At 43.7% G+C, this 24,897-nt stretch overlaps 1 protein-coding gene across 1 annotated transcript in view; it reads right to left on the bottom strand.

Annotated features, from left to right (window-relative positions):
• Nucleotides 1-24,469, bottom strand: part of RNF24 (ring finger protein 24) — a 106,114-nt gene extending 81,645 nt beyond the window's left edge. The window contains exon 1 of the mRNA XM_043986663.1: nucleotides 24,344-24,469. The gene's annotated coding sequence lies outside the window, so the exon portion shown is untranslated. The remainder of the gene's footprint in view (nucleotides 1-24,343) is intronic.
• Between the last annotated feature and the right edge of the window lie 428 nt (nucleotides 24,470-24,897).

The following is a 24,897-nucleotide window of genomic DNA, read 5'->3' as shown; positions in this document are numbered from 1 at the left end:
AAAAATCAAAGAATAGTAGTTTGGCATTAAAGAATCCCTGATTTATTTCTAAGAGTGTTTATGTGGATAGACACCCTTATTTTAACCTGGTGTTTAGTTGAGCCTGATTCCAGTGGCAGTCAAATAAAGTGCTTAATTACATTTTGGGGGGGGGGGCTATGGGGGTTAAGTGACTTGCCCAGGGTCACACAGCTAGTAAGTGTTAAGTGTCTGAGGCTGGATTTGAACTCAGGTACTCCCGACTCCAAGGCCAGTGCTCTATCCACTGCGCCACCTAGCTGCCCTCCTTAATTACATTTTTAAAGGTAGGGGGAGGGGGGTGAGGCAGGTACAGAACCAAGAATTATTACTAAGGCTGTCTTCTTTCTGGTCACAATCTAGCCATTGCTTTTTTAACCACGGCCCATCGTATTACTACAGTAAGGAAGGGGTCAGGCACTTGGGAATAGTTTTCAGAAGGGGTTGAGGAGGGGGTCCTGAAGACAAGGGCTGCTCCTCCTGCAGTTATTCTCTACGAAGACCTCTACAACTCCTATAGCAATAGAGAGCTACAAACATCTGGGTGAGCAATGATGTATGTACTCAGGAAATATTAAACAGGACTGTTTCCAGCTGTAGACCACACCTGGTGGCAGCCCACACGCACACATCTATCCTAACGGCTGCTCTTTTCTTCCTTACCATAACTTTTCTTTGTCTCATTTGGAGAGATAAAGCTGTAGCTAAACTGGCTTCGTTTCAATTGGTAATGGTAAAGTACTTACTTGCCTTTATGCCATGTTTCTTTGTAAAATCTATTTTCCAGTGACAGAAAGAAAATGAATGTCTGGCCCTTCTTTAGTTTCCTTCCCCCATCCCTTCCCATAAATGGCATTTGCTCAAGCCTGGGTTTCACATGGCCTGCCAATTGTTTTTCCTTTTCTGTTGGAGACAAAACATATTGGGATCAGATACCTAGACTCTACTTCAAGGTAAAAATCACTTCCATATTTTCAAATTCTTCAATTTCAGATAAGGGATTGCATCTGTTCGGTACTTTTCCGTTTCCTCCTATATCTGACATGAGCACTGGGTATAAGTGAAGTTTGGTAAGGAAAGAGACAATTCCAGGATCTTAATGGATGTAATGAGGTGACTGATCTTAAGAATACAATCTATTCATTATCAAATAAACTGAAAAGTCATCCCATGGGAAGTACCATATTCACATTGCTTTTGTTCCCATTCCAAAATTAACACAGAAGTGAGTTTACTGATGGAAAGGAAGGCGCTCTAATGGACAGGAGTATTTGCTAAGTTAAGAACACATCAGGAACAAAGTGTGAGACCAGTTTTCAAACACAACCAACCCTCCAGAGGGGTCTATGTAAAAAGCAAGCTTAATGCTTGATGATCAGATTTACTGTGCATTACTGATCCAAATGACTATTTCTTCAGAAGACCAGTTTGAATCACACTTTAGGAAGACTTGATCTATGACAATCGGAACTTTCAAAATGTTAAAGCGAGACTCAATAATTCAAAAGTATTAAAATACAGCATTCTTTCAAATAATGACTTCCTTTAGTACTCCATTTCCATTAACCATGTCAAGAGCAATCCTATTGTTTAGAAGTGAGGAATACTTGTAAAACTACTAAAAAGTGGCTTGGTCTGGCTCCCCAGAGATGAGGCCATGGACTGACTACTCTATATAGTTCTAGGTTATCCCTAGGGCAGATGGAAAGCCAAGACTAGCTTCCCTAAGAGTAGCCAGCTGAAATGAAGGTTGCCAACCCAATTCTCCTGGGCCAGCTGGCACAGAGTAAAGTGGCTGCCTGCACTCTGGGTTCCTACCCCCACAGTAGACAGGTTGCAGCCAGCTGGCTCTCAATGGACTGGACTAGTTGGAGTGCATACAATCCCTTCAAAGCTATCTGGTATTTTTTTAGAACCCTAAATTTACCCAACCTGACACTCTGATATCTGAGCCCTTCAGCTCCCTGGGGAGGTACTTTGTTGTTCGGTAGTTCCAGTTACCTATCTAAATAGGGAAAAAGAAACAGCAACAAAGGAAATATTTTCTTTTATTGTTTAAATGACTGTTATGAGAGACTAATTTATCATTAATATTAATGAAACCTATTATAAATGACACTTAAAAATCCATGCCAAAATAGTATAAAACATATTAAAAGTTACAAACTTCCTTTGGCTATATCTCTTTATTGCTTTAGGGGTGTTTTTGGCCTTTTTTGAGTCTCTCTCTTTCCTCTGAATTTCTATAGCACTTACTGTCACTTTCATTCAACTAATAGTAAATGCCCACTGTGTGTAGGATACTCTTCTAGAAGATGGAAAAGACAAAGTTTAGATAAAGTAGAACGTTTAGAAAAGACCTGGTCCGTGCCCTCAGGGAGCCTAAATGAGGGATAAAAGACGATATATAAAATGCACAGAACAAGCCACTATTAGAAGTCTGATGGGAATACCTGTAACTGATCAGGGAAGGGCTCATGAGGGAGGTGGTAGCTGAGTTGGGAAGGAAGCAAACAGATTATAAGAAGGAGAGAATCCAATTCTAGCTTTAATAAATATAGGGTGAGCAAAGGTACAACTGCAGGAATATCAAATTTTGGCCCTCACAAGTCTCTCTCTTAATCTGCTGGTTCCTTCCTGGCGGATCACAGACAGGTAAGTCTCCCCATCCTTCTCACTAACCACTTTTACCTGTTGCAGCTCCCCTATGATATGCTTCCTCCCTTTACAAGGCATAGAAATAACTCTTTATGAGTTCACTGTGTCCATTTTCTCTTGTCTCCATAACTTGTAGCCCTTTGCCATCTGGCTCCTGACCTTATCACTTGACTGCACCTGCTCTCTCCAATGTGACCCATGATCTCTTACATGCCACATCTGACGGCTTTCTCTCAACCCTCTCTGCCACACTTGATTCTTGACCATCTCCACCCGGAGGTTCTGTCTTCTCAGGATTATCTAGACACTTCTCTCTCTTGATTTCCTCCTATCTGTTTATTCCTGCTTCTTTTGCCAGTTCTTCATGCACAGCCCACCCTATCACTACGAGTGCATCTCACAAGGCTCTGTTCTGAGTCTTCCTCCCTTCTTTCCTATATTCTCTCAGTGGGGTTTAGTGACCATTTCTATACTGATGACTCTCAGATCTCTATGTTCAGCCCTAGTCTCTTTCCCTATCTCCAACTGCCTGCTGGACATTTCAAGTTGGATGTCCTATTAGCATCTCAATTCAAAACAGAACTTGTCCTTTCCCCCAAGCCCTCCTTCTTCTAAACTTTCCCATTTCTGTGAGGCTACTACCATCCTTCCAGTCACCTATGGACACCAATTCTCTGACTCCCTCCTGTCCCTCGTTCCATCCAGCCAATCAGTTGCCAAATCTTGTCACTTCTACCTCCACAAAATCTTTTGACTCTGACATCTCGTCTCTCCTCACGTCGCCACCCTCGTTCAGGCCCTTCCAACTGTTTATGCTTCCTGATTCTAGTCTCTCCCCTCTCCAATCTGTTCTCAACTGCCAAGGTGATTTTCCTAAAGCACTCCTCTACTCGATACACTCCAACATCTCTGTATTGCCACCAGGACCAAATGTCTGCCTGTCATTTTCTAAAAAGTACCAGATCGATGTCAGTTTGTTTACTGTTATTTCCAATTTTCCCATCTTGTATTTGATGAAGTTCAGATAGAAGGCTTGGGGATTGTCTTCTTCCTAATCCTCTGTGGTTGGTATTCAGCAGGCTATCGCTCAGGTAGATATGTTGTTTTTTATAGTGAATAAAAGTATTGAGAGGCAAGCTCATCTTCTCTAGAATCCCTGAAAAACCTGCAGGACAGCTCCAGGGACAGCATGACGATGGTGGTTGTGTTTGGGGGGGGTGAGGAAGAGGAGAATGGTGACATTGATGACGATGCCATCTACCTAGTATCGGGTTCATTCACTGAGTATTCAGGCAGACACTAAATGACAGCTTTCCAGATAGGCGAAGGGACCTTATTTCCAAATCCTGCATATGGTAGCGGATTTCAATAGATGATCTACGAAGTACCTCCTCAACTCCAAGATTCTATGACAATATTGTTTATCATTCAATCAATCTGTTTGTCATTCTAAGCCCTTCATAACCTGGTCCCGGTACCCTTTTCAGTATTCTACTCTACTGGTAAGCTGGTCTTCCTGCTAGTCTTCATTTTCCATCTTTGTCTTTGCAATGGCTATCCCTTCCCTGTTGCCTAACAGAATCCCTTTTTTTCCTTCAAAATTCAGCTCAAGATGGTTTATACATGAACCCTGCCATGAACTCCTCTGCTACTGCTGCCCTCTCACCATCCTAAGTCACTCTATATGCTTATTTTGTATATATTTCTTATATATGTTCGTGTCCCTCTCAACAGAATGCAAGCACTTTGAGGGCAGGGACAGTTTCATTTTTGCCTTCTAGGTTCTGAGAGGACATTTGTTTCTTCTAATCTTTTTTGGAATATAAACAATTCATTATCATGTAGTGTCTTTCAATTAATCAAATATCTTTACCTTACTCTTGACTCCTAAATTTGCATTTCATAGCTTTTATTCAGTTCTGGCATTTTCATCATCAAAATCCTCTCTGAATTTCATTAAGATGTATTTTCCCTCCTCTATGAATATACTCACTTGCTCTTGGCTGTAACCCCTTCTCTTTCATAGTGCAAGCTCTCCTATTTTTGTCTGTCTTTACTATTACTTTGTCTTTGACTTGAAAGCTCCAGATTTTGGCTATGATAGTCCTGGGGGTTTCTTTCAAGAAGAGACTGGTAGATTCTTCCTATTTTCACTTTGCCTTGTGGTTCTAATAGATATGGGAAGTTTTTATTCATAATTTCTTAAAATACGGTATCCAAAGTTGTTTTCTTGTGTGTGTGTGGGGGGAGGGGGGACTGGGGTCATGATTGGCAGGTAGTCTAGTAATTCTTAGATTGTCTTTCCTTAACCTGTTTTCTAGATCAGTTGTTTTTAAGAGTAAGATGCTTTACATTTTCTTTTGCTTTTCCAGTTAAAAAATGCTACTGTTTCTGGTCATCTTACGGAGTCATTACTTTCTGTGTTGTCTATTCTAATTTTTAAAGAGTTCAATTCTTGGGTAAAACTTATCACTACGTGTTCTAAGCTATCCATTATGCTTGTCACTCTTTCCTCCCTAGCTGTCATTTCCTCTAACATGACATTTCAGATCTCCTATTTCATTTCTTCCAGGTTCTCTTGTCGTCCCTGGGTACAGAATGTTCTTTTCCCTAGGCTCTCTTTGGGATGGCTATGGAGTTACATTTTCTTCTAGATTTACCTCTTGAACTTCTCTCAGTCCAAGGTATTCTTCATTTAGTTGGACATTTTCTTCTGTTCACTTAGCCTGAGTTTCTGGATTGGAGCTTTGTTTGAGGGTCAGATGCTGCTCTCTTTCATATTCCTGGACGGTACATGCTAAGGGCTTTACTTAATCCTAGATCCTTTGGGTAAGACTAGATGCTGCCTTCTGGATGGATACTAGGATTTGGCTCAGTGTCCCCCTCCCCATGCCTCAACTTGGGCTTTGACTTTGACCTCTTTTCTATCTCCTTTTTGAATAGCCCCAAACCCAAAGTGGATTCTGTCCTGGGCTGTAACTCTGATATACCTCAACAAAATGTCAATGGTGCGGGTAGCAGGCCTCTTGCAAGACCTCAGATGCTTTATTTCCCAGGTGTTCTGTTGTAGATCACCATCCAAACCCTCTTCCCCATTCTCCATTTCCACCCTAGGGTTAACCCTAACCCCAACCCTAATTTAGAATTCTCCCCCTGCCTCCAACACTTAGTAACCTTTCTTCCTTTGAGGTTCATGCTATTTATATCTACCACCCAATCAAAATCCTGGTAGCTATTATCTACAGAACCCCCAAGTCACTTCCTTTCCTCAATAAGTTAGATACCTGGCTCATAATTTCTCTCTTCTTTAACTGCTGCCCTTAAACTACAGGATTTTAGCATACATGTTGACTCTCCCTGAAATACCCTAAGCACTCCTACTCCTCCACCCCACCACAGCCACATACAAAGACGGTCACACCTCTGATCTTGCAATCACCCACAAATCTACCACCTCTATTTTCAAGGATTCTGAGATCCCCCATCTGACCATAATCTATTGGCTTTTTACTTCCCCCCTCACTTTCTCTTACAAAACCCTACTCTTTCTCCACATCTTGACCTCCAATCCCTACATGCCTCAGTTTCTTCCCAGACCATCTACCCTGCACTAGCCATTCTCTCCTCTTCTCCCCATCCTGACCCTTGGGTGAACAAATTCAACTCTACACTGTCTTCCTCTCTTGAAAGCCTACCCCTTTTCTCTCACTGCCAACTCTCAGCTCTGGTAAAATAATGGAATTTGGCAGATGCCTGGGGTCCAACTTGACTGACTTGGTAGTGTTTGAATTGGGTGTGAATGAGGAACTACTAAGTACCCGCTTAAAGATGATTAGATTTGAGCCACATCTGGCCCACCCTGTCAGACCCAGTCTAACTCGGCCAACCCTGAGAAGGAGTGTCCTCAGAGGCTGGACGGCGTCATCAGCAGGGAGCCAGTCTCAGCTACACAACTTGAAGGACCCCCCTTTGGGGGAGGGGGAAAAGGTAGAAAAGGGGACCCCAATAGGAAGTGGGGCACTCTTGGTCTCTCTGGCCTTGGAGGAGCATTCGGAGCAGACTAGACTCTGGCTGCTGACCCCCATAGAAATTACGGACCCCCGGTGGTGAGTTAAATTCAGCCCTCTGAATTAGCTGAGCTGAAAGCGAGTTGGGTTTGAGACAGCCCTTGCTAGAGCCAGGGAGATTATCCATTTTCCTTTTTCCCTAGTCCCTTGTCCTTGACTTTATTAATTTTACCTTTGCTGTGTATTTTATTCCCATTAAATAAAACCTGATTTGTTTGTGGAAAAGAGGCTGTTAAACTCCTTTCTTATTGACCTGGGAGAAATATCTAAAAAAAGGCAGTTCGGAGGGGAGGAAGCTTAGGACCTAGAGGTCCCTCATTATTTTCTGAACCCCAATATTACGGCGAGCCACCCAATGAACTCTCCCCATATTAAATTTAGCCCCTACACAGCCTTGGATCACTCCCACCTTCATTACCTTCACACCCAAATATGTGCTGCTGAACAAAGACGGAGAAAATCATGCAACTGTCTTAACTGAGTCCACAACAGATTTATGTTACACAACCTCAACTGGATCCTCAGTGCTGCTAGGCAATCCTATTATACCTCCCTTATGAACTCTCTCTCCCATTCTCCATAGAAATTCTTCCAAACCTTTTTTTTTTTTTTTGGTAGGGTGGCAATGAGGGCTAAGTGACTTGCCCAAGGTCACACAGCTAGTGTTGAGTGTCTGAGGCCGGATTTGAACTCAGGTCCTCCTGACTCCAGGGCCGGTGCTCTAGCCACTGCGCCACCTAGCTTCCCTCTTCCAAACTTTTTTAATCCTTCCTCAGGCCTCCCATGGCTTCCCCTACCCCCAAAATCTCAGCTAAGAACTTTGTCTCATATACAGAAAAAATTAATGCCATTTACCATGAACCCCTTCTCTCTTCTTCCTTATCTCCTATCACTCAGGTGCTTTCTTTATCTCCTCCTTCACCTCTGTCTCACATGACGAACTGGCCTTAATCCTTACCAAGGTTAACCCCTCTACCTGTTCAAGTGACCCCACTCCATCTCTGCTGTCAGGGGGAAATTACCCCTACGGTCACCCCTAAGCCATCATTTATTTTCAATCTCTCCCTGTTTAGTGGCACATTCCCTTGTTCCTAAAATACGGCATCTGACAAAACCCTCACTTGACCCTCCCATTCCTGCTATCGTTCTATATCTCTTCTGTCCTGTGTAACTAAACTCCTCAAAAAGGCCTCCACTTGGTCACCACAATATGTACCTCCGTGTTTCTCCTCTCACTCTCTTAACCCTTTACAATCCTGCTTCCAATCTTATTTGTCATTCCACTGAACCTGTTCTCTCTAGAGTTACTAGTGATCTCTCTTAGCTGTCAGATCCACTGGTCTTTTCTCCATCCTCATCTCCTGCCTTTTCTCACTACGGCCTTTAACACGGCCGACCATGCTAACCTTGATACTCTCTTTTCTCTAGGTTTTCCAGGCATCACTTCCTCCTGATTTTCTTCCTACCTATCTGACTGCTCCTTCTCTGTCTCCTTTGCTTGATCCTCTCCCAGACTACATTCATCACAGGTGCCCCTTGGGGTTCTGTCCTAGGCCCTTTTCTCTTCTCCTTCTATACTACTTCATTTGGTGATTTCATTAGCTCCCATGGATTTAATTAACCTCGATGCTGATGACTCTCAAATCTACCTTTCCTGCTCTGATCTCGCACCTCTAACTGCCTTGTAGACATCTCAAACTGAATGTCTAGTAGACATCTTAAATTCTCTCCTCCAAACCCCTCCGCCTCCTACCTTCCTTATTACTTTAGAGGGCACCACCACCCTCCCAGTGCCCCAGGCTCACAACCTAGGAATCATCAAGAACTTCTCACCATCTCTCACCGCCCTCCCCCATATACAAGTTGTTGCCAAGGTCAGTAGGTTTTCCCTCAGCAACATCTCTTCTGACGTCGTACCCATCTCCACGTGCAGGCCTGCATCACTGCACACCTAGACTATTGCCAAAGCCTGCTGTGGGGTCTTTCCCCACTCCAGGTCATCCCCCACTCAGCCACCAAAATGATTTCCCTGAACTGAAGACCCAGCTGTGTCGTCCCCCTATTCAGTAAACTCCGGAGGCTCCCTCGTGCCTCCAGGATCAAATCCAGAACCCTCTGTTTGGCATTCAAAGTCCTTCCTAACCGGCCCCCGGAGTCCTGCCTTCCCAAGTTCCTTCCCTCTTAGTCCCTGCCCAGACTCTCCAGTGACACGGGCCTCTACGCTGTTCATGAACATGGCGCTCCCTCTCTTCTGTCTGACTGTCCCTCATGCCTGGAATGCTCTTTCTCCTCCACTAACCCTAATGACCTTGGCTTCCTTTAAGTGCCAGCCAAAATCCCTCCTTTTATGAGAAGCCTCCCCAGCCTGTCTTAAAGCCAGGACCTTCCCTCTGTTAATTATTTCCTGTGTATCCTGTCCATAGCTTGCTCTGTCTATGTTTCCATGTTGTCTCTCTGTATTTTCAGTTCTTAGCACAGTGCCTGGCACTGCTGATTGACTGACCGGCTCTTTCTTCTCTGGTGGCTCACTCATGTCTTGGTCATCTGCTGTCCACATGCTGGGTAGCAATGGGCTGGGTTGCTTGGGTGCTAGTCAGGCCTGGTTTCCTGTTGTGTGACCTGGATGCTCATGAGTGATACCTTCTACAGGCTTCTGACAGTCTTCCTAAGGTTCTGGCCTGGATGAAGGAGTTTATAGCTACTTCTCTTTGGTTTTCTCTGTCATTGTTCTGGTTGCATTTTTAGACCTTTACTGTGCTGTTCAGAGGAAATCTGAGGTCCTCTGGGTTTTAACAGTCTACTACTTCCCACAATTCTTAGCCCGTTTGTTGACGGATGCAAACATTTTAAATAATGACTACTCTGTAGATGAGGGTACAGAGGCTCAGGAAGATGGAGTTGCCCATTCACAATCTAGGATTAGAGACAACACCTGAACCCAGTTCTCTCCTAACTACAAGGTCAGTGTTCTTTTTACTATTCTGTCTCTTTGAAAATATGGCTGGAGAGGCTGGCTGGAATCATATTGTGGGGATCTTTGACACAGAAGCAAATCTCAGCTTTCCTCAATAGGCATTAGAGGGTCACTGAAGATTTTTGAGCAGAGGAATCATATGACCAGATCTATGCCTTGGAATGATTATTTGGCAGGAGTGTGGATAATGGATTTGATGAAGAAGGTTGAAGTGGGAAGAAATGATAGTAATGCTAATAATAGCATTTATATAGAGCTTTAAGGTTTGCAAAGTACTGTACATACATAATCTCATTTTGTCCTCATAATAACCCTGGGAAGTTAAGTTTGTAATAGAGTAGGTATTATATACAAATAAGGCAACTTGAATCAGGGGATGAGTGACTTACAGAAGGCCATACAGCTAGTAAGTTGTCTAAGGCAGGAGTTGAACTCAGGTCTTCCTGACTCCAAGCCCAGTGTTCTATCCACTGTGTCACTTTGTTTCTGACATGAAAGGAGACAACTATTACAATAGTTTATGTGGGTGGGAATAAGGGCCTTCTTAGCAGTGGCAGAGAAAAGGGTAGGTGAAAAGTTTGAGAGGTATTATAGAAATAGACTCCATCAGACATAATTGATTAGATAAAAGATGGACAAGAAAGGTCCAAAGAGAAACTCTAAGGTTTTGAATACGAGGAAGAGGGTTGTGGTACCACAGACAGAAAGAGGAAGTCAGACGAAGAAATAAGGTGGGGAAGGGGAAGTAACAAGCTTGATTTTGGGCATGAGTGGAAATGGCCTGTGAAGATGCAAACCTGGAGCTCAAGAGAGGGGCTAGGACCAGAACTTTCTATGTTTAGGATTCAAAGAGGAATAACTGAAGCTGTAGGAATGAATGAGATCACCTGAGGAGAGAACTGAAAAAGAAGAGAAGTAGGCTGAGGACAGGCCTCTGAGGAACACTCATTGATTTTTTAGGTTCAGGAAGATGAGGATCAACAAAGAAGCTGTTAGAGAGGTATAAGAATTAAAGCAACATAGTGTCTCTCTCTCTCTCTCTCTCTCTCTCTCTTTTGGCGGGGCAATGAGGATTAAGTGACTTGCCCAGGGTCACACGGCTAGTAAGTGTCAAGTGTCTAAGGCTGGATTTGAACTCAGGCCCTCCTGAATCCAGGGCTGGTGCTTTATCCACTACACCACCTAGCTGCCCCCTACAACATAGTCTGTTTTACAGGTTTGTTATTTTGAACTTGACAAACACCAGGGAAAACGTGCATTTCCATATACAAGGAAGAAAAAAATTGGCAACTGTGCATGAAATGTGAGTCTTCATAACATACAGCTTGGTTTTAAAAAAAGAGTATATATAATACATTCAGCACATTAGCTCCAAAGCTGTCTAACTTATCTGTTTTCTTATGAACCTCTCCCTGTTCTGGGCGCTTTAAAAATGCTTCATTGATGCTATCATTTTTTGCATTATTATTATACTTTATTTCCCTAAAACTTTTTTTTAAAAAAGAAAACCCTCTCTTATAACGAATAAGCAGTCAAGGAAAATTAATCTATACATGTCCAGAGAGATAATGTCTATTCTCTACCTGCAGTCTATCAGCTCTCTCACAAGAGGTGTTTTGCAAATGTTTCATAATCTGTCCTCTGTAGTCAGAAGTATATGACGCAAAAAGTCCTAGACTGGGGCAGCTAGATGGCGCAGTGGATGGAGCGCTGGCCCTGGAGTCAGGAGTACCTGAGTTCAAATCCAGCCTCAGACGCTTAACACTTACTAGCTGTGTGACCCTGGGCAGGTCACTTAACCCCAATTGCCTCACTAAAAAAAAAAAAAAAAAAAGTCCTAGACTAAGAATCAGAATTCCAGGGTGCAAACACTACCTTAAGAACTGACCCTCCAATAACGGTCACCTGTGTGATCCTGGGCAAATCACTTCACCATGATAATATCTGACATTTTCATGGTGCACTGAACTCCTCTGAACCTCAATTTTCTCACTTACAAAGCAGGGATGTTAATTAATACCTCTAGTGTCTATACCTGGGCAGCTAGGTGGTGGAGTAAATAGAGTGTGGAAGGGTGGGGCTGGGGTGAAGTCTAGAAGACTCATATTCCTGAGTTCAAATCTGGCCTCAGGAACTTATTAGTTGTGTGACCCTAGGCAAATCACTTAACTCTGTTTGCCTCGATTTCCTCATCTGTAAAATGAGGAAGGAAACGACAAACTATTCCAGTATCTTTGTCAAGAAAACTCCAGTGACTAAGAATTAGAAATCAAAGGGATGCCCATTAATTGGGAAATGGTTAAACAAGCTATGCTGTATGATTGTAATAGAATATGATTGTGCTCTAAGAAATGATGAGCAGGAGGATTTCAGAAAGGCCTGGAAAGACTTGAATGAACTGATGTAGAGTGAAGTGGGCAGAACCAGGAGAACACTGTGCACAGTGACAGCGATGCTGTTTGAAGAACTGTGAAAGACTTAACTGCTCTCGGCAATGCAGTGATCTCAGACAACCCCAAAGGACTAATAATGAAGTACGCTATCCGCCTACAAAGAAAGAAGTGGTGTTGATAGGACACAAAGTGAAGCGTGCTAGTCTTCATTTTCTTTCCTTTTTTCCTTTTATTTGAATCTTCTTGTACAAAATGACTGATGTGGCAATGTTTTACATAACCGATATCTGTTTGCTTACCACCTCAGGGAGGAGGGGAATAGAATTTGGAACTCAAAACTTTAAATAAAAATGTTTATTAAAATTAGAAAAAGATACTCCAAATGGGGTCATGAAGAGTCAGGCACAACTGAAATGACTGAATGATAATGAAATAGTATTTACTTGCCATCTTCTGGGGGCACTCTTCCCTGAATTCTAGTGCTTTTCCTCTCTTAATTATTTCTTATTTATCCTGTACATCGCTTGTTTGTATATATTTGTTTGCTTATCTCCCCAATTTGAATGTGAGCTCCTTGAAAGTGGGCACAGTCTCTTTTTGTATCCCCAGTGCTTAGCATAGTACTTGTCATATAGGAGCTTAATAATTTTTTATTGATTTTACTGACTGATTGATTGTTGTAAGGGTCAAGTGAGACAGTGTATATTAAATAATTTGCAAACCATAAGCACCATATAAATGTCAAATAGCCAGAAGTGTGTTGTTTCTGTAAGGGGTAAAATTCTAGCTAGCCTGTCTAAAATATCTAATGAGTAGTCGCCAATAAATTATAAGCTTTAGTAAGAGTTTAGACTTTTAAGGATTTATTAAGGAAAATAAGAATTTGGTGAAGAGAGAAAGAGGCCTAGATTCAGCTGTCTATCTCGGGGAGCTACAGTTCTGCTCCACTCTCCCCGAGAGTCCTGGTGAAAAAAGAGTGAGAGAGCCAGCCTCGCCCCTTCTTCCTCCCACAAGCAAACGTTTCAAAGAAAAGCCACATAGCTTGCCCTCAGGGGCCTTCTCCTCATGGCGGAGCTTTCCTACAGTAGTTCTCCAGCATGTGGCGTCATTCCAATCGTTACATTTCCAAAGCCAAGGGAAGAGAAAGTATCCCGTATTAAAAAACAATATTAGTGTCAAAAAAGGATAAGGTCTGAAAAAAAGTCATTAGATTTGGCAATTAGGAAATCACTGGTGACTTTTGAAAGCTCAGTCTCAGTAGAGTGGCAGGAGCCAGACTACAAGAGATTATTGTTGTAAAGTCGAATTTCCAAGTTTCAGATCTTGGTGGTGGTGTATTCTGAGAGATGGTGACGTCTGGGCTAAGACCATCCTGATGTTCTACAGAAGTTGAGTGACTGAGGAGATTATGGAAATTGAGTAAGCTGAAGAACTATGTGGACAAGCTGTTAAGAGGGGTTGTCCACTGTGTGATGATCGGCTGTGATAGACTTAGCTCCTCTCAGCAGTGCAATGATCCAAGACAATTCCAAAGAACTCAGGGATGGAAAATGTTCTCCACATCCAGAAAAAAGAATTGTGGATTCTGAATGCAGATTGAAACATACTGCTTCTACTTTTCTTTTTGTTTTTACTTTTTTGAGGATTTTCCCTTTTGTCCTGATTCTTCTTTCATGTCATGATTAATGCAGAAATGTTTAATGTGATTGTACATATATAACCTACATCAGATTGCCTTCTTTCTTGGAGAGGGGGAAGGAAAGGGAGTAAGGGAGAAAAAAATTGGAACTAAAAATCTTATGAAGAGGCAGTTAGGTGGCACAGTGGATAAAGCACCGGCCCTGGATTCAGGAGGACCTGAGTTCAAATCCAGCCTCAGACACTTGACACTTACTAGCTGTGTGACCCTGGGCAAGTCACTTAACCCTCATTGCCCCGCAAAACAAAAACAACAACAACAAAAATACCTTATGAAAACAAATGTTGAAAACTATCTTTATATGTAACTGGAAAATAATATAATACTTTTATGATAAAAAAGAAGGGTTGTTAAGACAAATATTAAAGTTACCTAAGGAGGATATTAGGGTATGTATGGGATGGCAAAACACGAAGAATCAAGAAATCAAGTCATTGAGAAATTTGGGAGAGTAGACTGGAGGCAATGCATTACAACAAAAAGGATGAGAAGCTGGTATAAAAATTGCATAATTAACCTTAAGTAAAAAAGGTCCTTGAAGAAAAGTGGGAGAGGGGCAACCTGGAAGCATCAGGTAGCTTATTGCTTAGGAGCTGGGGACCTCAAGGGAGAACAAACTTTCATTTAAAGTGAGGAAGTGGAATGAATTTTGAGTTTCCATTCTGTTTGGACTGTTATTTTCATATGCATGTCTTTCACTTTCCAAACCCAAGTGTAAACTGCCAGAAAGCAGGGGCTTTGTTTGGAATAGTAGAGCCAGCCAGAAGAACTGAGTTTAATCCCCACTTCCAACATAGCTAAGTCCCTTACATTTTCTGAGGCTCAGTTTTCTTCCCTGTCTAATAGGGTTAATAATAGTGCCTACCTCATAGAGTTGTTGGACTCAAATAATAAGTGTACAAAATGTTTGTGAACCTTAAAGAGCTAGATAAATGCCAATTATTCTTAGCATTACAGTTCTTTGCATGCCCTGGAGGGTCTAGTACATGCTCACATATTTTAGCTACTCAAGCACTTATTGTTTGAGAGATTTTAAAGAATTTTCCTTCTTGAAATGGAAACAATTTACTAAGCAACAAACATTTACTACTGATCTCCTACATGCCAAGCATTTTGCTAAGTGCCGAGGACACAGATATAAAAGTAAGACAGTCTCTGCCCTTACAATGCACTAGGGAAAATCGGCTGGAGTAGAACTGGAAGGGAATGTGAACCAACGGACCCTTGAATTAAAACGTACGTAGGTTGGGCTCTGAAGCAAACTGGAAAACAAATGATCCAATGGCTGTGCTGTTGTTCAGTTTCTCTGTCAGATGAAGAAAGTTCTACTAACCTACATACTAAAGGGTTAGTGTGAGAACAGAAAGAAAGGTAAATAGTGTATAAGGAGAAGATGGAATTCCCCAAGCACCATCTCATAACTAGAAGTAATGTAACATAGCAGGGAATAGGTCAGTCTTCCTTCTTAAGAATTCAGGCAGCTAGGTGGGGCAGTAGATAGAGCACTGGGCCAGGAATCAGGCAGACCTGAGTTCGAATCCAGCCTCAGATACTTACTCAGATACTTACACACTAGCTGTGTGATCCTGGGCAAGTCACTTAAACACTGCCTCACTTTCCTCATCTGTAAAATGGATATCATAATAGCACCTACCTCCTCAGACTATTGTGAGGATCAAATGAAATGATAATTATAAAGCACTTAGCACAGTGTTCTATAAATATTAGCTATTGTTATTGTTATAATTATTATTTTTAAAATCATAAAAGTATTTTATTATTTCCAGTTACATGTAAAGATAGTTTTCAACATTTGTTTTCATAAGATTTTTAGTTCCAAATTTTTCTCCCTCCCTTTCTTCCCTCCCCCCCTCCAAGACAGAAGGCAATCCAATTGTTATAATTATTATTAAGAAAAATACTTCAGTGACTAAGGCAGAATCAGCACCATAAACTGGGAGAGGCCATATAAATTATCACTAATTTGTAGGGAAGAAAAGAATCATGCAAGGTCTCCTGAACTATGGCTACACAGACACAGGAATTAATAAGGACATTAGCAACATTCATTAAGGTTTACAAAGTTTTACATACATCATCTCATTTTATCCTCAGAGCAACCCTGAGGTAAGTCCTACAGGCATTCCCATTCCCATTTCACAAATGAGGTAAGTGTAAAGAAAGGTCAAGTAACTTACCCATTTCATTTGTCTTACAGGTGGGATTTGAGTTTAGATATCACTTAACCCCAAACCTAACCCTCTTTTTTTCTTTTGCAGGGCAATGAGGGTTAAGTGACTTGCCCAGGGTCTCCCAGCTAGTAAGTGTCAAGTGTCTGAGGCCGCATTTGAACTCAGGTCCTCCTGAATCCAGGGCTGGTGCTTTATCTACTGTGCCACCTAGCTGCCCCCAAAACCTAACTCTCTTTCCACTACTCAGTGATGTCAAACTCAAATACAAATGGATCCCTGCAGGCTGCATGTTGACTTAGAAAACCACAGATCAGCATTATCTATGCTGTACAGTATTTTTATTTATTTTATTAAGCACTTCCCAATTAAATTTTTTTTTTTGCAGGGCAATGGGGGTTAAGTGACTTGCCCAGGGTCACACAGCTAGTTAAGTGTCATGTGTCTGAGGCTGGATTTGAACTCAGGTCCTCCTGAATCCAAGGCCAGTGCTTTATCCACTGAGCCACCTAGCTGCCCCCCACCAATTACCTTTTAATCTTGTTCTGTTGCACCCGGAGTTTTGCAGCCCCTTGTGCCTGAAGGTGGTGAGTCTGATATCTCTAACCTAGACCCAGCTGACAAAGACTATAAAGGAAGTACTGTAGGTGATTGAAGCAATTTTTTTTTGCAAATAGCAATAATAAAGGAGTTAAGGCAAAGAGGTTAACAAGGAAATTTTACCATTATTGGGGAAGAACAGTGGATACAGAAACCAAGGCCCAGAAAGGTACTGACTTGCCCCAGGATTAAAGAGTAAAACTCAGATTTGAAATGAAGCAATCTGGCTCTAAACCCATTGTTCCTTCCATAATACCATTCTGTCTGTCTCAGAAGAGTCCTGAGTTCAAATTTTACTAGACATTTGCTAGGTGATCATTAGTCATTTGGCCTATGATGGTCTCAATTTTCTCATTTGCAAAATGAGGGTAATACTTTCAAAACCTACCTCAGAGGATTGTAGTGAAGAAAATTCTTTCTGGGCCTTAAAGCGCTGTATATTTATGTAAGAATGGCTACTACCAGGCAGACTACATTCCTCTAATCTGAACAAAATGCTTGAGGTTATTAAGAGTGGGCAGCAGAAGCAGCTGCTTCCCAATTTATGCCTGGGGCAGCGGTCAGAGAAAGCAGCCCAGTCCTTGGGCTGTCAGCTTTGGAGAAGACAAGAACTAGAGGGAGACTGGCCTTTGTAGGTGTGTGTTGGGGTAGGAGAAGGTTCAGGTAGTCACTGATGAGGTTTTATTCCTGTTGAAAATAGCTTTGCCCCCAGATGTACACTGATTCTTCCTGATACTTCTCAGGAAAGAACAGTTTCTCCAGAACGGATAACTGGATGCTGTAAAAAAAATAGCTCACACACCACAAGAGCCCTGAATTAGAACCAGAAGGCTGATATTGTACAAATCCCGGCTTTGCTACTGGCAAGATGACTTACATGCTGTGTCACCTCTCACACTATTCACAGCTCGTGAGTGTAGGGAGGTTAAGAACAAAATACATTAAACACTTGGAAAACCTTCATGGATACTGATAAATTCAAAGTGGGCTATTAATGAACTCCTCTAGAGCAGTGGGCTCCAAAGTGGGGGCAGTGGCCTGGCCCCAAAGAGTGTGTGATGAGCCAACAGAAGAATGGGTCAAATCCCACCCTTCAACCCCACTACCAATCCTGACACTTGTCTCCAACCCAATCACTCTCCCTTATACCACAACACTCCCTCACTCTCCCATCTCCCCTTCTATGCCATGTCCCAATGTTCTGAATTCTGAGCCAGGAGTGGGTACCCCAGAACCATTAGAACCTAATCCACAAGTTCTTAACCTTTTCTATGTCATGGACTTTTGGTTCTCTGGTGAAATCTACAGACTCCTCAAGAGATAGATATATATATATATATATATATATATATATATATATATATTTTTTAGTGAGGCGATTGGGGTTAAGTGACTTGCCCAGGGTCACACAACTAGTAAGTGTTAAGTGTCTGAAACCGGATTTGAACTCAGGTACTCCTGACTCCAGGGCTGGTGTTCTATCCACTGTGCCACCTAGCTGCCCCCAAGATATTTTTAAATGCATAAAATACAGAGATTTTGTTTTCCTTTTTTAAAAAAAAATTTTAATTTTAATTATTTTTCCAATTAAATGTAAAGATTTTTTCTGAATTCCAGATTTTTCTCCCACACTTCTTTCCCTCCCCCCCTCCTGAGGACAACAAGCAATTTGATATAGGTTATACATTACTATCATGTTAAACATAATAAAATACAGAGATTACCCAGAAAAACAATTACATTAAAATCTATCTATATCTACCTGTAACTAGTAACTTCACAAACATTGCCTGGGTACCCATAGTAGCAACTGAGCAGGTACCATTGGTATAATCCTCCCTACCCCCAAGCATGCTGACCTCCTGGTCCGCAGGTCACCTCCTGACAGCCAGCTCCCAGAGTGAGTCATGAGAAAGAGCCCTGCCACTCTCCCCTTTCTCCCCTGTTCTTTCTGGGTAGGGTACACAGAGTGGGCCAGGACAAGACACGAATGGCTTGTAAGCTGCATGGAGCGATCATGAGCTACATTAACCCTCCCTCCAAACTCACCCCTCTTCCCAACTTCCCTGATCTTCCGGCAGACACGACCCTCCTTCCACCTATCCAAGTTTGCAACCCAGGAGTCAGCTCTGACTCCTCACTCTCCCTAGCCTCATGTCTCCAGCTGGCAGCCACAGCTTGAGCACTCGTCCATTTCATCCGCAGGGGCCCTCAACGCCTCTACCCTGGACAACTGGTCCTGCCTCGTCTTTCCCCTTCCCCAGTCTATTCTCTAAACAGCTGCCAAAATGATTGTCTTCAAGTGCAAGTCTGGCCGGGTCCCTGCTAAATGACTCCAGTGCTACCCACTAATTCTAGGCTCAAATGTTATCTTCACATGGAAAGGGTGAGGAGGGCTGGGGGTGGGGCATGGGGGGGTACTGCTGTTGCTGTTCAAGTAACCACTGTCACTGCTCATGCCCTCCCCTCTGCCAGTGGAGGAGCCCCTAGCTAATGTCTTCCCCTCCCTATACCATCACTACTATCCAAACGATGATACAACTCCTAAAGACCAGCTAAGGCAGAAAGAGGGAGAAACCTGCAACTGTTACTCGCGTTCCATACAGCTTTTCTTTTTTTTTTTTCAGGACAAGTGACTTGCCCAGGGTCACATAGCTAGTAAGTGTCAAGTATCGGAGGCCGCGATTTTTTTGTTTGTTTGTTTTTTGCGGGGCAATGGGGGTTAAGTGACTTGCCCAGGGTCACACAGCTAGTAAGTGTCAAGTGTCTGAGGCCAGATTTGAACTCAGGTCCTCCTGAATCCAGGGCCGGTGCTTTATCCACTTAACTCCTCCCCCCCCCCTTTTTAATCCTGGTTCCTTGAAGCATTGAAAGTCCTCCCACAGGGCCCAGAGATCACCAGATCAGCACAGGATCCCTTTCCCCAGTGGCCCTAGCCTCACTTGCCTGTCCCTGACTTAAACCAGAGTCTGGTACAGAATGAGCATAGGACCCCTTTACCCATTCCCTCAGCCAGCCTTCTGTTCAAATCCCACCAGGGCTTCCCCTTCCCAACAGTTGTAGGCCTGGTCCCCTGAAGCCCTGGCTGTGGGGTGGGCATGGCCACTCCTCCCCCCTACTATTTGGCCTGCTAGGGAAGGCTAAGGATAACTGGTGTTTCTATTTGCTCTAAAGCTGACCTGTACCACATACACTGTCTCCCCCATTTAGAATTCCTTGAGAACAGAGGCTAGCTTGATTATCTATTTGCATTCCCAGCACTTATGTCTTTCCACTCAATTTCATTTATCTCATCCTTTGAAAATGTCTATATTATGTGTAATTTTTATGATGTCCATAATTCTTAGTGCACTGCCATTTACAGGATTTGCAAATAAGTAAACATGCACATGGGCAGAGTGCTCGCTTTGTACTAATAGACACAACCCATCAAAGTTTGGAAACCAGTCCCGTAGAGAGGACCTCAAGGGCATCTCTAAGGGCCTTTCCAGTTCTAGATCAATGAGCCTATGATCCTTGAAGGAAAGGCGCCATTAAAGGAAAAACCAAGAATTAAACTGCTTTTGATTCAGTGTTAAGGCCAGGCAGACAGACTTCAAGATTCCTCTAAAGAGCTTTCAATTTTTAATCAAGAATGCTGTGGTGTAAGGAGCGGTAACAGGAATCAAAAGAATGATTTGGCAGTGCAATCTTTCTTGCCTTTAGGTAGCTACAGGACCAGGCGGTTTCTACTGATTCATGGAATCAGGCAGTCACAAAGTATAATGAAGTTGTGAATTTACAGATTATAAATTTTTCAACAGCAGAAACATCTTTAACTTAATCCATAATAAATTCCATTTAGGTGTTGCTTAATGGTTTTCTGGTTGATTAATTTTAGAATAAGCAAAACCAGCAAATACAAAATTCATCTGCTCGTTAATTTTAAATATATCTGGATTGATTAAGGGGAAATGTTGGTGCTCCATGCAAACAGAGAGTTACCAAAGCATAACAGTAGCCTCAAGTTTCATGTTTGTTTTAAGTTTATTTGTATTATTACCCAAATCTTCATCTCTCTTCACAAAGACCTGTTAATCTGATTATATATTCTCCCAAGCAAAGAATAAAGGGCTAAATAACATACCGGGGTGAGAGAGTAGTAAGCAGGACGCTGAGTTGGTTGGGTTTGACAAATCTAGGTATAAGACAGCCAGGGATGGCCATTTCTTTATACTTAGGTTCTTTTATTTTTATTTTTTTGCTCTTCTGTCCAGCCCATTACTTAATTTTTTTTGTTTTGTTTTTGTGGGGCAATGGGGGTTAAGTGACTTGCCCAGGGTCACACAGCTAGTAAGTGTCAAGTGTCTGAGGCCACATTTGAACTCAGGTCCTCCTGAATCCGGGGCCAGTGCTTTATCCACTGTGCCACCTAGCTGCCCCCAGGGATGGCCATTTCTAAAGAATGAGAATACAGTAAAATACATTTTATACTATTTCTGAACAGAATCTCTCTGTGATAGTCCAGAAGTAACTTCGGATTCTACAGTATTCCAGGAACACCATTATGAACATTATCACATCATCCTTGTACTATAAAAGATGAGACATGTAGTTTAGACAACTTTAGATTAATAGAATCCTAGAGAACAGAAAGTTCAGTGTATTTAGATCTCTTAGATGATATACAAAGTGGCTTTCTTAGGTCTCTTTCTATTGAGCAAAAATCTCCAGGATTCTGAAAAACTTCTCAAGCAGTGATCAAAGTATGTTTCATCAACAACTGACAGAGGTAGTTCATAATACATTTGGAATCCTTCAAAATTTAAATTCTTGTTTTTAATTTAATTCCCTGGCATTGATTCATTGATATTCAAAGTACTGACCAGGGTTCTAGTTAAACAGTATGACATAAAACCAAAAGTTGTACAAGGAAAGGTCAATCTTTGCCAATTTCTACCCTCATAAGAAGGGAATTTGATTATGGTCAAACCCCAGGGGGGCAGGGAAGCTTCTGAAATGAATGCTAAGAAACAGAATGCTTTTGCCCCCTACTAAAAGTCATTGCTCTCTACAGCAAGAATATAAATCTTATTTAGGTCATAATTAACTTTCTCTTGAAAGATTCAAGGATTCAAAAGCATCTGGCTAAAAAAGGAATCATTGCCTCTATTTAGCCATATCAAAGGGTTGGCCAATATTAGATAATTTTAACATCAGGTAGTTTATTTGCCACTGGTATATTTTTACCACTTTTCCCCTTCAAAATTGTGAGGCCCAAAATTGCTTTGGGGACATTTCCTATTCTTATATCTGAGGAGGCTGATTAAAGCAACCATATATCAAAATATAATTGTCCCTATAGAAACTGGTCTAAAAACTGCCAAGCTCAACCTGAAAAAAGATAAAAACAAAATGCAAAAGAAGAGAGGCATGATGGTATGATCACTGTCTGTTGAGTAAGTGGTTCCCTTTATAGGAAAATTCCCCCACAGCCACACAAAACAACGAAGTAAGACAAAGTCAGCTTGACAACATTCAATTCTGCAGGAATGTAGGCCCTACAGAATCAGGACAATGAGAAAATATACTCTAGCATTTCTGTTTCCCAACTGTCCTGTAAGAGGAGCCATTGAGCTAAGCTGCATTACCAGAGTATTCGAAAATGGGCAACTTCAGATCAAAGCAAATGGGACCCGTAAGAAAACCTTTTGCTAAAGGTTAAAAAAAAAAAAAAAAGGCACTACCTTGTTATTTGAACACATGGAAATGGGAAGGAAATAAGACCACATTTTCTGCTGCTGCAAGAAACTAAAGCGCTCCATATAAATTTGCATCCAACTAAGCTCAGCAACTGTAACGAGGCACAAGGTTCCTGTAATACTAAGCAAAAAACGTCTGGAATAATTCCAAATGGACAAGATCAGTAAAATGGACGGATGACCTAATAACTCTCTTATATTCCTACCCTTATAATTCTCTGATTACATAGCCTCTTCCAAATGCCCCACCCACCTACATGGTAGCTGGCAACAAAGGAGACTTTTTTATTTCCGTGTGTGTGTGTGTGTGTGTGTGTGTGTGTAGATGTATATACAGGTATACCTGAGTATGTATGCCTATATGTAAAAGAGACAAAAAAAGAGACTAAGTGAATTTTTGTTCCTGTCCGAGTGGGTATGGGTATAGATTTTTCTATGGAGTAGGAGCACTCAGAAGCGTGTGAACTGTTGATAGATGAGAGGATGCTCTGTAGAACATGATAGAAATAAAAACATAACCACCCACCCACCCAAGTAAAAATCCATTCTAGATAGACACATGCATGTAGGTGACGTGTCACCTTCCACTCGACACCCCCCCCCCTTTCAGAACCTCCAGCCCACCCTCTCAAACACGTAAGAGTCGCAGAGAATAGGTCACACAGTGCAGCCACCTCCAGCACATAAACTTTCTGTGCAGATTCAAAAGAGATAATGCCCTAGGACTGGGCAGCCCACACCCTTCCCAATCCACAGGGTTCACCAGCTGGGATTGGAAGGGAGGGAGGGAATTAGAAACCTTTTCTTCTGTGACCTCTGCAGAATGACAGGTTTGATAGCTTCTTCTGCGGTACGTGTGAAGGGATGACATAGCTACCTCATGAAGCCTGCTTTCAGCCCCCACAGCCCTCTGATTGCCTTCCAAAGGGGGAGCTAACAGGGTGAGCACAGTCCCAAGGGACGGCTAATGCCAAGTACAGTCTAAAGGTAGGACAGTGCAAGTCCCATTGTTTAGGATCATCTCCAAAGGGCACATAAAGTTTATTTTGGGTGTCGAGTGATGAAGGGCTTATCTTAATTAGGACAGTCCTAGTGCCCAATCTGAGCAGTAGCAACTGCCTGGAGGTGTGTGTGTGTGTGGGGGGGAGGTGAGGGGAAGATAAAGGAGAAGCAAAGGAGCAGCTTCTCCCAGAAAGGACCCCTCTACCCTGAACTCCCCGCCCCTTTGGTCTCGGTTTGCTTTTCTCACCCAGAGGGATTCCCAAAATGCGTCCTCGACCCGGCATTCGTAAGTCTGAGGTCCCCATCCCCTCCTTAGTGACCAGGTCCGCACCAGGGCATCTCTCCTTTCTTAGCGCCCCCTGACCTCCCTCTGAGCACCCTCACGCCCTTTCCTCAGCAAACCTCCTCATTACCTCAGTCACACAGGTCCCTCCTCACTCATTCCTCACCTCTGCCCCATCACCCTTCTCCTAACCCCCCCCATTCCCTGCTCTCGGAGTGCCCCCCAACCTCTCGCATGTCTTGTACCTCCTGAGCCCCCTGACTCTTCCCACCTCTCCCTCCTCAGCCCCCCTGAGTCCCTCATCTTCCCCTCACACTCTCCCTTCCCTGTCCATCTTCTCCTCATAGCCCCCCACCGTCCCATCCTCCCCGCCCCCTCCTCACCATGCCATCTTCGCTGTCCCATCCTCCCCTGGCAGCCCCCCCCCCCCACACTGTCCCATCCTCACTGTTCCAGCGTCTCTCCCCGCCCCCTCCTCACTGTCCTCTCCTCCCCTCCCAGACCCCCTGTCACTGTCCTCTCCTCCCCTCCCAGACCCCCTGTCACTGCCCCCTCCTCACGCTTCCATCCTCCCCTCCCCTCCCCTCCCCGCCCCCAGAGCCCCCTGGCTCTCCCCATCCTGGGTGGCGCTCGCTCCCCCCTCCCTTTGCCTCCCCGCCCCCTCCTCCTCCTCGCCCCCGGCCCGGACTCCCGCCCCGCACTCTCGCTCCCTCACTCACTGGCTCGGGACTGCTGCGGGTCGGGGTCGGGGTCGGGCTCCGGGCTTCAAGGTTCCAGCGGCGGCCGCTCCTCCTCCGCCTCCTCCTCCCGCGCCGGTGCCTCAGTCTGGGGCACCCTCGCGCTGAGGGGCGGGGCGGGGGCTCCCGGGGGCGGGGCCTGAGGGGGGCGGGGCGAGTCCGCTGCTCCTGGAGGGAGGAGGGACCCGGATGCTCTGGGGCCGCTGAGGGCAGAAGCGGCGTCAGGCCCCGGAAGCGCGCCTGCGCAGCCGGCGCTCGTTTGGGGCGCACTGCGCAGCCTCCTCGCTCCTGCCTCCCACCCACTGCGCGCCGCCGGTAGAGCGGCGTTGCGGTGTCGCGGGAGCCGCAGAATTTGGGGAACTCTGTCTGCAGAAGGTTCCTTAAGGCTCTGCTTTGTTTCCCTCTGCCCCGGACATCCTCCCTTCTCAGCCCTTGCTGTACTTTCCATGCATGTTGTCGGTCCGGAGGGGAGGAGGGGGGGGGAAGCGAGTGAGCAGGCGCTGCCCCGTCCCCCCTCTCCCCCCCCTCCCCCGCGC

The sequence above is a fragment of the Dromiciops gliroides genome, chromosome 2, assembly GCF_019393635.1.
Source record: "Dromiciops gliroides isolate mDroGli1 chromosome 2, mDroGli1.pri, whole genome shotgun sequence".
NCBI lineage: Eukaryota > Metazoa > Chordata > Mammalia > Microbiotheria > Microbiotheriidae > Dromiciops > Dromiciops gliroides.
Note: the sequence above shows the minus strand (reverse complement) of the source record. Positions and strands in the feature narration are given on the sequence as shown.